Here is a 12,404-nt window from a genome sequence, read left to right as displayed (position 1 = left end):
GTTCCCCTACAATAGTTCATTTACATGGTGCACCAATAACTCTATACACCATTGAAACCCATGTAAGTAACAGCTGTAGTGACAGCTACAATTCCCCTATAGAGGTGCCTTCTGTAGGTGACAACCATATAGTGAAAAGCATACCCACACTACGGTATAACAATGCCATCTACTGTGTCCATAGTATCCTATAAAAGTGCCGGAGCAAAGGAAGTTGTATGGTAAACCCCATAAATGTACCAGTTGTACGGGGAACCCTCTGGCCCCACTTGTAAAAAGTAGAACTATTGTTGGATGACACTACTGGATCCCACAGTCCACAGCCAGAACTCAGCAGTTTACACTCTATCCAGGGGTCTTGTATCATGTAGCCTGGGAGTCTGAGGACTAGAGCTGTGCAGTAAAGATTCTGTACCTGTGGCATGCACTTATTAAATTATCCACTGACCTTGTCCCGTCAGAAGCTCCTTGACATTGTTCACACTGTAAATCAGAGCTTTATGTGTGACATGACATCCCTTGGCTCACAGTGTCCATTTTATAATTGAACCTGGCTTATAACATAATGAAATTACCATTTATTAGAGCCTGGGAAGTTGCACTTTCCCTGGCTGCCCCTGTAATGATTCTCACGTCTCTTTACAGATGTTGCGACTTGATAAAGTACTCCTCTCTCGGATCACAGACTAAGCCGATTTGACATTTTGCACTCATGGAGCCAAATCCTGGATAGGAGAGATCCTCAATGTCTCTAATAGAAATCTATGGGTGAAGATTAACCTCTTTAAAAAAAAGCATAGTGCAAGATGGTTAACCTCCTCCTCTACCCTTTAGAGCAGGGGTGGGGAACCTTTTCCATGTCGAGGGCCGGTCGGGCATTAATAAAATCATTCGAGGGCCGCATACCGTGCGCGGCAGTTAGTAGCGGGGGTTTGCAGCACCCAGGACAAGGCATAGTATTGTTCCCCTAGTGCCCCTGCTATTGTAGTTAACCCCCAGTGATGCCCCTTGTAGTCTAGTTAACCCCCAAGTCATGTCCCTGGTAGCCTAGTTAACCCCCATCAGGCATGTCCCTGGTTGCCTAGTTATTCCCCCCCCATCAGTCATGTCTCTGGTAGCCTAGTTGTCCCCCCCATCAGTCATGTCCCTGGTAGCCTAGTTGTCCCCCCCCCCCCATCAGTCATGTCCCTGGTAGCCTAGTTGTCCCCCCCATCAGTCATGTCCCTGGTAGCCTAGTTGTCTCCCCCATCAGTCATGTCCCTGGTAGCCTAGTTGTCCCCCCATCAGTCATGTCCCTGGTAGCCTAGTTGTCCCCCCCCCATCAGTCATGTCCCTGGTAGCCTAGTTGTCCCCCCCCCCATCAGTCATGTCCCTGGTAGCCTAGTTGTCCCCCCCCCCCCATCAGTCATGTCCCTGGTAGCCTAGTTATTCCCCCCCCATCAGTCATGTCCCTGGTAGCCTAGTTATTCCCCCCCCATCAGTCATGTCCCTGGTAGCCTAGTTATTCCCCCCCCATCAGTCATGTCCCTGGTAGCCTAGTTGTCCCCCCCCCCCATCAGTCATGTCCCTGGTAGCCTAGTTGTCCCCCCCATCAGTCATGTCCCTGGTAGCCTAGTTGTCCCCCCCCCCATCAGTCATGTCCCTGGTAGCCTAGTTGTCCCCCCCCCCATCAGTCATGTCCCTGGTAGCCTAGTTGTCCCCCCCATCAGTCATGTCCCTGGTAGCCTAGTTGCCCCCCCCCCCCCCCCATCAGTCATGTCCCTGGTAGCCTAGTTGTCCCCCCATCAGTCATGTCCCTGGTAGCCTAGTTGTCCCCCCATCAGTCATGTCCCTGGTAGCCTAGTTGTCCCCCCCCCCCATCAGTCATGTCCCTGGTAGCCTAGTTGTCCCCCCATCAGTCATGTCCCTGGTAGCCTAGTTGTCCCCCCCCCCCATCAGTCATGTCCCTGGTAGCCTAGTTGTCCCCCCATCAGTCATGTCCCTGGTAGCCTAGTTGTCCCCCCCCATCAGTCATGTCCCTGGTAGCCTAGTTGTCCCCCCCCCCCATCAGTCATGTCCCTGGTAGCCTAGTTGTCCCCCCCCCCATCAGTCATGTCCCTGGTAGCCTAGTTGTCCCCCCCCCCATCAGTCATGTCCCTGGTAGCCTAGTTGTCCCCCCCCCCCATCAGTCATGTCCCTGGTAGCCTAGTTGTCCCCCCCCCATCAGTCATGTCCCTGGTAGCCTAGTTGTCCCCCCCCCCATCAGTCATGTCCCTGGTAGCCTAGTTGCCCCCCACCCCATCAGTCATGTCCCTGGTAGCCTAGTTGTCCCCCCCCCCATCAGTCATGTCCCTGGTAGCCTAGTTGTCCCCCCATCAGTCATGTCCCTGGTAGCCTAGTTGTCCCCCCATCAGTCATGTCCCTGGTAGCCTAGTTGTCCCCCCCCTGTCATGTCCCTGGTAGCCTAGTTGTCCCCCCCCCCCCCCCCCATCAGTCATGTCCCTGGTAGCCTAGTTGTCCCCCCCCCCCATCAGTCATGTCCCTGGTAGCCTAGTTGTCCCCCCCCCCCCCATCAGTCATGTCCCTGGTAGCCTAGTTGTCCCCCCCCATCAGTCATGTCCCTGGTAGCCTAGTTGTCCCCCCTCCATCAGTCATGTCCCTGGTAGCCTAGTTGTCCCCCCATCAGTCATGTCCCTGGTAGCCTAGTTGTCCCCCCCCCCATCAGTCATGTCCCTGGTAGCCTAGTTGTCCCCCCCCCCATCAGTCATGTCCCTGGGATCCTAGTTAACCCCCAAATAAAAAAATAAACATCCCTCTCACCTTACCTCCGCTCCCACGCTGTCCAGGTCCTCTTCTGTCCCAGGTCCTCTGTGCCGGTCTTCTCCTGCAGGCGGCGCGCGATGAAATGACGTCATCGCGCGCGGCCCGCAGGAGACTAAAGACACGCGCCGCTCTGCTGGGGAAGAAGCCGGCATAGACAGCATCCTCCGGTGTCCGCCAGCTGTCACAGACACCGGAGGATGCGGTGTATGCCGGCTTCTTCCCCAGCAGAGCGGCGAGCATCACAGGGGAGCTGCGGGCCGCGGGCCGCATCGGGAGGTCTCAGGGGCCGGATGTGGCCCGCGGGCCGGAGGTTCCCCACCCCTGCTTTAGAGGACTGCGGAAATGTTCCTGTTGACCTGTTGCATTTGTAATGTGATTGAATGTTAATGCAGCTCCGTTCTCTGATTCTGTCTGTCTGTATCCTATGCATTAAATGTATACCTGCTATATTAATTGTGGCTAACAAAGGTCACTATAGAACTATGGATAGAAAGAGATTATAAAAGGAGCTGAATGCTGAAAGTGAATTAGTGCAGTGGCTGAGGCCACATGGCCAGTAGTTATCCCCTATGCTGCGGTCAGAAAGTGGCACTTGGCCGAAGGCATTAAGGGGCACCCCAAGAAAAGGGAGAAATAAAAGCAGTTTGAGGGATGGAAGTGAGAGCCTGAGAGGTGGTGCAGAGAAGCAGCTCCACACAAGTAAGTACCAATGTATGTTGATAGTGAGACTATTTTTATTGTTGGAAACTTAGGGCTCGATATTGAGAAGGAAAAGACCGCTGACCTGTCACCCTTGTTCCCAGTGGGAGGGGTCACCTGGACGACCGCCGCTATCGTCATTGGGATTTAAGAAAGTGCTGAAAGACAATGATCAGCCAATATCGTGAGTGTCGGCTGATTGTTGCCTTTCAGCATGAGCTATCACACAAAAGGATTATCGGCAGGTAATCGGCCAAGTACGACTGATGATCGTTTCGTTTAATAGGGTCGTGTAATATTTAGCTTGATCAAATACCCACAATAGTCCAATCCTTTCTGAGAGAAACCACCATCAAGTGTATTGTATTTCCCAAATTAAGTATAACTCTTAGGGCCCTATTACACCAACAGATTATCTGACAGCTTTTTTTTGAGCCAAAGCCAGAAATGAACTATAAACAGAGAACAGGTAATAAAGGAAAGACTGAGATTTCTCATCTTTTCAAATCCAGTCCTGGCCTTGGTGTAAAAAAAAAATCTGTCAGATAATCTGCTGGTGTAATAGGGCCCCTAGGGTGCCTTCAAACTTGGGTGTGTGCTCAGATGGACATTTTTCTACACACTTTAATGTATGTTTAAATTATGGAGTCCACACCACAGACTCCGCTTGAAGTTCCACATGTCCCATTGATTCAGTAGGACGTCTCGCGCACACTCCACCATCTGCTTAAAGAATTACCATGTTTTCAGTTTTTCTGCAGCAAAAACAAGAAAAAGGTAGCATTGCAGTAGCTATTGAATCAATGTGTAATGCTGGGTTTACACGTAGCGATAATTCGCTCAATTGTACAAATAACGATTTCGAAGTAACAATTTTTTTTATAACGATCAGCGTTTAGATGGAACAATATATCGTACGGAAAATTCATTTTGCGATCGCTTAAGCCTATCTCGCACATAGGAAGGATCGGTGAACGACTGTTTACACCGAACGATCTGTGAATTTTTTGTGAACGATGAGTTTAGAACATGTTGTAAGATCAAAATGAACGATTTCTCACTCGTCGCTTGATCGTTCGCTGCGTTTACACGTATGATTATCATTCGAATTAGTTCTTTATCGTGCAAATTCGCACAACAATCTTTCCGTGTAAACGCAGCATTAGCTCCCATTCTCAGGAGGATGGTCTGTCTCCCAGATATGACTTTAACAATTTTCCAGCTACAGGAAACAGCCCATCCATTTTAGTCTTGCTGTTAAACAGTACGATGGTTGCATCTTTCTCTGTCTACCCCCCCTATTTCCAACATAGATTTTCAATTGGATCAAGATGTAGACTGTTTCCTGGTCACGTCGTTCAGTTGTTGGCTTTCAAAAGAAAAGCTTTAACACTCTTTGCTCTGTGGTCAGATGCATTATACTAAAAACAGACTTCATCACCAAACCTATTTTCTGTTGATGGAACGAAAAAAGTGTCCGAAGTTCCTCTGCCCTCCTGTGCATTGATTGTTAAAGTAATGATTGCATCTCTCCTGGACCTTTACTTGCCACATAACAACTTTCCGTAGATGATGGGAAAATGTGATTTTCATTAGCCGTCATCTTTATAAGTCTCATTAGAATCGCATCAGGCAGCATCATCTCTTTGGCCAATGCGAATAGGTGACTCATCAATGAATTTTCGCCCCTTTTTTTTTCATCTGCTTAGGTCTTAGTGCAGTTTTTATTTGTCTTTAATTGATCATTGACTCATTAATGCTCTGACATATTTTACGCTGCCCATATTTTTTTTCTTTGTCATTTTCCTATTTTGTTTATAATTGCACCAAATTTTCCATCCAGCTGGGAACAACCAACATCTTTTGCTATACTACCTGTTAGATTTCCATCTTGGAGATTTATTTTTTTTTTTTTTAGGTTCTTCATTGTTTCATTTTAAACATTCTTTGTATTGTCAAGTTCATAGCTCGTTACTTGGTATGATCTACAAGCATTGATTATTAGGTAATTCCATATTTTTTTCCATTGACTGAAAATATGTTCTTTACTTTGAGGTATATTGTATGATGCCACAATTTTCAGCTATTAGGCTTTAGCACCCTGCTGGGAGTTGTAGTTTCATAGTGTGTTTTTTGTTTTTTTTTGTCGTCTCCTATACCTGGGCTTAGGATGGCTGTAAACATGGGAATATGAGGCTTCCAGATCTGCCACAAGCCAAATCCACATTCTAGAAAATAACCTTGTTCTTGCTGGAAATAATAGGCCAATATACACTGTGCCAGATGTACAATTGCCTCCCAGAATTTGTGCGTGCCAACTTCAGCCAAACGTTTAGGAAACTGGGCTTCCCTGATGGGTCTGTAAAGCTTTTCACCGTTGAGCTCCATTATGTGCAGACATTACTAATGAGCGAGGAATGTAGATGTCTTCACTCTGGTAAATGGGCCTGTCACACTGCGCTACCCCTTATTGGCAACCATTAGCCATCAAACAAACCCAATAAATTATATGCGTGATAATGGCTATTACATGTGATGAGCTTATTTAGCTCCATTTTATTATTCTCATCCTGTTCAGTTACAAGATGAGCCCATAGGGGGCAGCGTTTGAGTTTCACCATTATGCTAATGTACAGTAAATGTAAATATGTGAAACTTTTGTAATATATCTTATGACGGAAAACTGGTATTCTGCTCACCTTCTAGCAATCTGTAGTTCCACTTTTTCTGCCTGCAGGCTTTCTATAAGGGTTGGGTCAGACATGGTGGATATTTCAGATTTGCTTCAGTAATCTGGCGCCAGTTTACCCCTCTCCATAGGGGACACAGGAACATTAGGCTGTGCCATTCTTTCACGTTTGAGGAGTACGGGAGGGATAACTGTCAGCCTAACGGTTGTTCGGCTGATTGTTATTGAAGGTGTATGGTCTAAATGAAAACTCACTGTTCAGTAATTGTAACCGAAAACACTGAAGAAAGGGGAGGAGGGGGATGAAGCTGCAGTCTCATTCTACCATACAGGAGGGAGATCAGTAGCGGGACTGGAGCTGATTGGTCAGAATTCTCTAGCTCCACGAGTGTTGATATGGACGTCCACTCGGCAAGTCTAAGCAGGTGGAGGCTCAAAAAAAGTTAGACACTGCATCTAATATAACACGTGTCTCAATTTAACAATAGTCAGTAATATAGTCGCTTTCGAATGAAGTGACCAAAGGCCGTTGCAGTGCATCAAGGTGACCATTCCTAGAATACAGGCTGCCATAAATTACACCTTTCTCCTGCTGGATGGAATAACAAGGGGTGTATTCGGTCAGCCAGCTTGAACTTTTTCCTGGGACTACCCTTGGGAGGCACCAACCACTGCATACCAGGGAAAACCCTACAAGACGACCTGGTTTGTACATTAATTACAATATGACCCCTGTCCGAAAAGATCTTTTACATGTACCCGTTTTTTACTACGTAACATATCCCCTTGCAGCCGCCATTGTCACACTGTTCAATGTTATTAACTCCAATGGTCAGTGGTTTAAATGTTGTGGCTGATCAATATTTAACATAGCTTCAAATGAGTATTTCACATTAAATAAACTTAGTTTAGAAAGATATTTTGTGACCATTGTTCCTCTTTGCCATTTGACGGCTGCATAGTTGACAAGATTTTAAGGCTTAATCCCAAACAAGAAATATGTCTAAATCAGGGTCAGCGGCAGGCATACAAATCCTGCTGTGTCCTATAGGGTTAAATAAGAGGATCAGATTGAAAACAGATAATCGTGCTGTATGGCTGATATTAGTAAATTCCTATATTATTAATGCACGCCCTATAATGGACTATTCTTTTTCTTCCCATGAGATTAGGTGGAATTACTAGGTATAATCTACCAGCTGACCAGTGACATCAGTCAACCACTGATCAGAAAGGGAAAGGTTATCAGATCATGTGACTAAAGGGGTTTATGAGATTAGAAAAACATATCTACCTCTTATGCAGAAACAAAGCTACTCTTCTCCATAGTCCTTATGTGGCATTGCAGCTCAGCCCCATTCATTTAAATGGGCGTTATTAAAAGAAACCTAATGGAAACTTTTGATTTGTCCTTGATACAAGTTTGCTTTAGGGTGTGTTCACACGTACAGAATCCGCAGCAGATTTGATGCTGTGTTCAGTTATTTAGATTAAATCTGCTGCAGATCCGCAGCGGAAAATCCGCTGTGGATTCAGTACGTGTGAACGTACCCTCAAAGACTGTAATACCAGACTGAACCTGTGGGCAAAGAGTGGCATTGTTTCTAAGATGTCCTCACAACTGGTGAAATGTGATTATGGGGGCAAGGATTTACCTGAGCTTCCTGTTAGTTGCATTATAGTCGCATACTGCAGTTGGCACCTCATGGGCCTGTAAACTGCTGATAACGGGGAGCAATAGATTTCATTCAGTTGCACAGCAATTTAATAAATCTATAGGGCAGTGTACTGTTGCAGGACTACAACTCCCTGCAATATGGTGCTGTTGAGTTTGTCTTCCTGTGTTGGATATACAGATACTTGGGATGGGTAGGATAATTCAGAGCAAGTTTATGCACCTTGAAACTAGTTTTTTTTTTTTTGTAAATTTCTGACTTTCTGGTCTTTAGCTTTTTACCCTAAAATTTTAGTTTTTTTTTCTTTTATGCAGCTCAGTGGACTACAAGCAGGGGAAACCAGATTTCAGACCCTTCACAAAGGACAAATGGTGAGTGCCATTTCCTCTTATAACTGCTGGGCATCCACTGGAACTGGCGGCCAATGCCCCAAGAAATATGCCACTAGGGCAGTGATGGCTAACCTTGACACTCCAGCTGTTGCAAAACTACAAGTCCCATCATGCCTGGGCAGCCAAAGATATGGCTTTGGCTGCCCAGGTATGATGGGAATTGTAGGAGGTTAGCCATCACTGCACTAGGGTCTTAACTTCTGTATTGTTTTTTTGTTTTGTTTTGTTTTTGTTTTTCTTTACTTATGTCTGTCAGAGCCATAACTTTAAAGGGTAACTATCAATGTTTAGACAAATCAAACTTGCTGATATCATCTTATAGCACACGGGGCGCTGAGGATGGAGGTAAGTTTGTAATTAAATCCGTAGACTAGTAGGAGTAAGCCAGGATCTGTGCACTGGGGGGGCTGTAGCCAGCCTACCAAACCGCCTTAATGGCCTATGGATTTAACTACAAATTGCACGGAAATAGTGCTGAGGATGAAGATAACCTTACCTCCATGCTCAGCGCCCCGTGTGCTTTAACTTGGAGGGCACCAGTGCAAAAGCTGTCTGAGGGAACCTCAACTATAATGCTTCATTTATAGTACTAGTCTCCTCATACTAGGAAGAGAGACTATATGGAACCCCTCAGGCTCCAGGGTCCATGTGCAGCTGCATCCTCTGCAACTGCTCCAGCTCTATATATCAGCCGTCAGACAATCTGCCATGCAAAAGTCCCTCCACCATTCTGTGGTGGTACACCCCCGCGCTAGCGTGCGACACGGCCGGTTACTTGCTAGACGGTACTGTGTGACAGCACTTCATGGTGGTTGGCTGAGATACAGCCGGACCTTCAGATGTTACTTCATGATGCCAGTGCCAGCGGGGCACACAGGTGTGATGGCACGCCTGTGTTTTTATTTTACAAGGCCAGTTGATCCTTTTCCCCTGTGGACAGTGTCCTGCCAGACTGCTACGGGGTCCCTTGGGTTAGTGTAGTCACGGATGGCCGGAGTGGTGTAGTGACCCTCCCGGACTATCGGAACTGCCACCCACAGAAAGGGGAAGTGTCCCAAGGATGTGGTAAACACTGTGTCGGTGCGGGTTGAAGAATCACGTAGTCTCTCACGTAGTTATACAGCTTTACTTTGACAATATAAATTACACTTGATAGTTCTCTTGATAAAGCACTAGGTAAGACACCGGATAGTACAATACCAAATCTGCGACAGGAATAGAGTGAGGAGTACATTTGTGCTGATTGTGTAGCGTGTTGTGTGATACAAAGAAGCAGAGTAGCAGAGAGGAGGATGCCGTGACAGTCTCAACCCAAGTAGTACTGTGCTCTGCCGGGATGTTGGAGGATAAGGTAGAAGAATATTTAGAAAAAGAAGAGAATACTTGTGCCCGTGTTGTGCCCAACTAATGCCCACCAGTCAAGTCGAGTCGGCAGACCCGTCCTATGAGGGTGACACAAGGCTCCAGACCTTTTTACCTGGGATGAGCGGAATGCTGAGGGTTCCCTGCTAATAGAGTTCCTAGGCCTTAGCAACTTTGCTCTATTCCTATCAGTTCCTAGATTACTGCTGTCTGTGGTTACTGTCCTGCTCTGTGACTCTCCTAGTCCATGTGTGGGTTGAGGTTGTCTCTGACTTGTCCTCTCTTGAAGGGGGTTTAACATTGCATAGTGTTGTGTAGCGTTACTAAAAAGAAAACTGTTAAAGGTGTCCTGTCTTGTGTCCTACCCATACGGGGTTCTGACTAAGACTGACCAGAGTAGGGGACCTGGCAGAGGGCCTGGGCCCAGAGAGGACCACTGTAGAGAGCTGTCTAGCTTGCGCCCTTCCTCTACAATGTCAAACACGAAAGACCTACACACTTCTTCTACCCATGTGACTTCCTTCCTCAGCGTATCTAAAGTGCGCTGTGAGTGGGTGAAGAGTGCAATAGAAGTAAAGAGAGAGGTGATAGGAGAGAAGAAGAACAGATTCCTATAGGTTCGCAGATCCATGTGACATACAAACAAACAATAACCCTTTATATACTTCAGCCGTGCAGCATCTGAATACACACATCTGATACAGCGACATCTAGTGGCGAAACTACCTTCATCAACACTTCTACACAATAAGCACAGGCTTTTTCGAAGGGAGTAACCAATAGTAACACCCGTGGTAGGACACCACATGTACCCCTGTTCCCACACAGCTGTTGTTGCAGGACCTCAGCAGGCCACATTTGTGGCTAAAGTATAGGAACTGCTTGTGGCTATTGACTTGTGGTGGAACTACAACTCCCATCATGCCCAAAAAGCTTTGTGCTGTGCATTAGTGGGCCATGAAGACAGTGGGTCTCCAAAGTGTCGTGAAAGTCTATGTGAGCGACTACAGGGAGCGGTGAGGGATTTAGGATTGCAGGCCTGGTTGTGATGAGTGGGTTTGGACACCTTGAGTACTTACAGCATTGGAGGGGGTGCAGGATAACGCATTGATTTACAACGTGTTTTTTCTATTTTTACAATGGGGATTGATAAGTGATGTGTGAAACTATGAAAAGATCCTAATTATATACTATGGAAGTGCTACCCATGTAGCTTCCATCACCAGGCATATCTAGGGATATTCTCTGTAATATAATGTTGCACCTTAAGCTGAAGGACTCTAATCATATCAATAATACCTCAGCTGGGGAAAACATTTCTGACACTTGAGATACATTGTATCCTGTAAATCCCTCCATTATAATATCTGCCGTAAATTATATTTCCATTACTCTCCATCTGTAATTTTCTTCTATTTAAACCCCGTTATTCTTTATCCACTCAATCCTCCTGGAGACAGGAAGCCATTCTTCCCATTGTAATATGCTAAATAAAGACTCAACAGATAATAACTTTTTTACGTCTTTATTTTTAAAGTGGATTCTTCCTTTAGAATTCTAAAAACCGTAATTAACACATTCAATACAGTCATTACCTATAGCGTCTCATCCCGGGCTTCATGCAAATTACTGCTGACGTCTTTTTATATTTTGAAAGCAACGGATAAACAGCGTCACACTCAGGTTCATAGGTTTTGACAGGTATTGCGGTCAAGGGTATTCAGTTAAATGCTTCTATACCAGACAAAACTCTAACATGGCACTTCTTCACGTATGTATATGTTTGTCTACCTGATCCCAAGGAATAGGACACTTTCACTAATTATATTTGGAGGGACTTATCTGCTAGGCCATTACATATTTGATTTTCCTTTTTTTTTCTTGGGATCACAGTGATTCTTTCTCAAGGTACCATCTAAGGCCGCATTCACACGTTCCGTTTTCCGCATGGAATACAGACTTGGAAGGCAGCATCTCTGATATGCTGCTGGGAGCAGAGGGAACTGTACGGGGGACTCCGGTACAGGCCTTTCATGTCCATGTTCCGAACACGAATGTGTGAATGCAGCCTTAGGGCCCTATTCCACCGGACGATTATTGTTTGCATAATCGTTAACGATTAACTATCTCAAATGACCGCTATTGTGAAAGACCTAAAAACGTTCATTAATTTCCATGGAACGATAATCGTTACTTATGATCGTAATTGTGATCGTTTTTTCTTCGCTATTTATTCGCTATTGCATTTGTATCTATTGCGAACGACCGAACGATGTCTTATTCAATGCGAACGATTTGCGAATGTTTTGCGAACGAGCAACGATGAAAATAGGTCCAGGTCTTATAAAGCGATCAACGATTTCTCGTTCGGTCGTTAATCGTTAACTGCATTTCAACCGAACGATTATCATTTAGATTCGAATGATTTAACGATAATCTGAACGATAATCGTCCGGTGGAATAGGGCCCTTAGGCTACATTTTTTTCAGGACCGTATATGAATTCTGCAACTGTCCGCAATCTGCAAAAAAAAACTTGTCTGTATTGCATTTGTAATTCTCAAAATTGGGGAAGGTGATGGTTAAATAAGTGGGAATGGTTTAATCTATATTCTTTATGGATTAGTGGACATCATAGATGTTTAATCCGCAAAAAAATTTATGGATGCTTCCATAAACTTCTATGGGACAATCTGTGCCGCAGTTATGGTCAGTACTAGAGCTTGTCAGTAATTTTTGCAGATTGCACATCCGTAAATATAAGGACAATGTGAATTAAGGTTGC

General features: G+C 45.4%; 1 protein-coding gene across 6 annotated transcripts in view; it reads left to right on the top strand.

Moving 5' to 3' along the window:
- The window catches only part of PLXNB1 (plexin B1), a 225,110-nt gene that overhangs the window by 127,394 nt on the left and 85,312 nt on the right, over window positions 1-12,404 (top strand). For 5 of the 6 annotated variants that reach the window (XM_069966853.1, XM_069966854.1, XM_069966857.1 and 2 more), the window contains one exon: window positions 8,181-8,237. The exons of the other annotated variant lie outside the window; for it this stretch is intronic. The gene's annotated coding sequence lies outside the window, so the exon portion shown is untranslated. The remainder of the gene's footprint in view (window positions 1-8,180; window positions 8,238-12,404) is intronic. 6 annotated transcript variants of the gene reach the window in all.

The sequence above is a fragment of the Dendropsophus ebraccatus genome, chromosome 4 (assembly GCF_027789765.1).
Source record: "Dendropsophus ebraccatus isolate aDenEbr1 chromosome 4, aDenEbr1.pat, whole genome shotgun sequence".
NCBI lineage: Eukaryota > Metazoa > Chordata > Amphibia > Anura > Hylidae > Dendropsophus > Dendropsophus ebraccatus.
The sequence above is the reverse complement of the archived record's forward strand: the minus strand, read 5'-3'. Positions and strand labels throughout refer to the sequence as shown.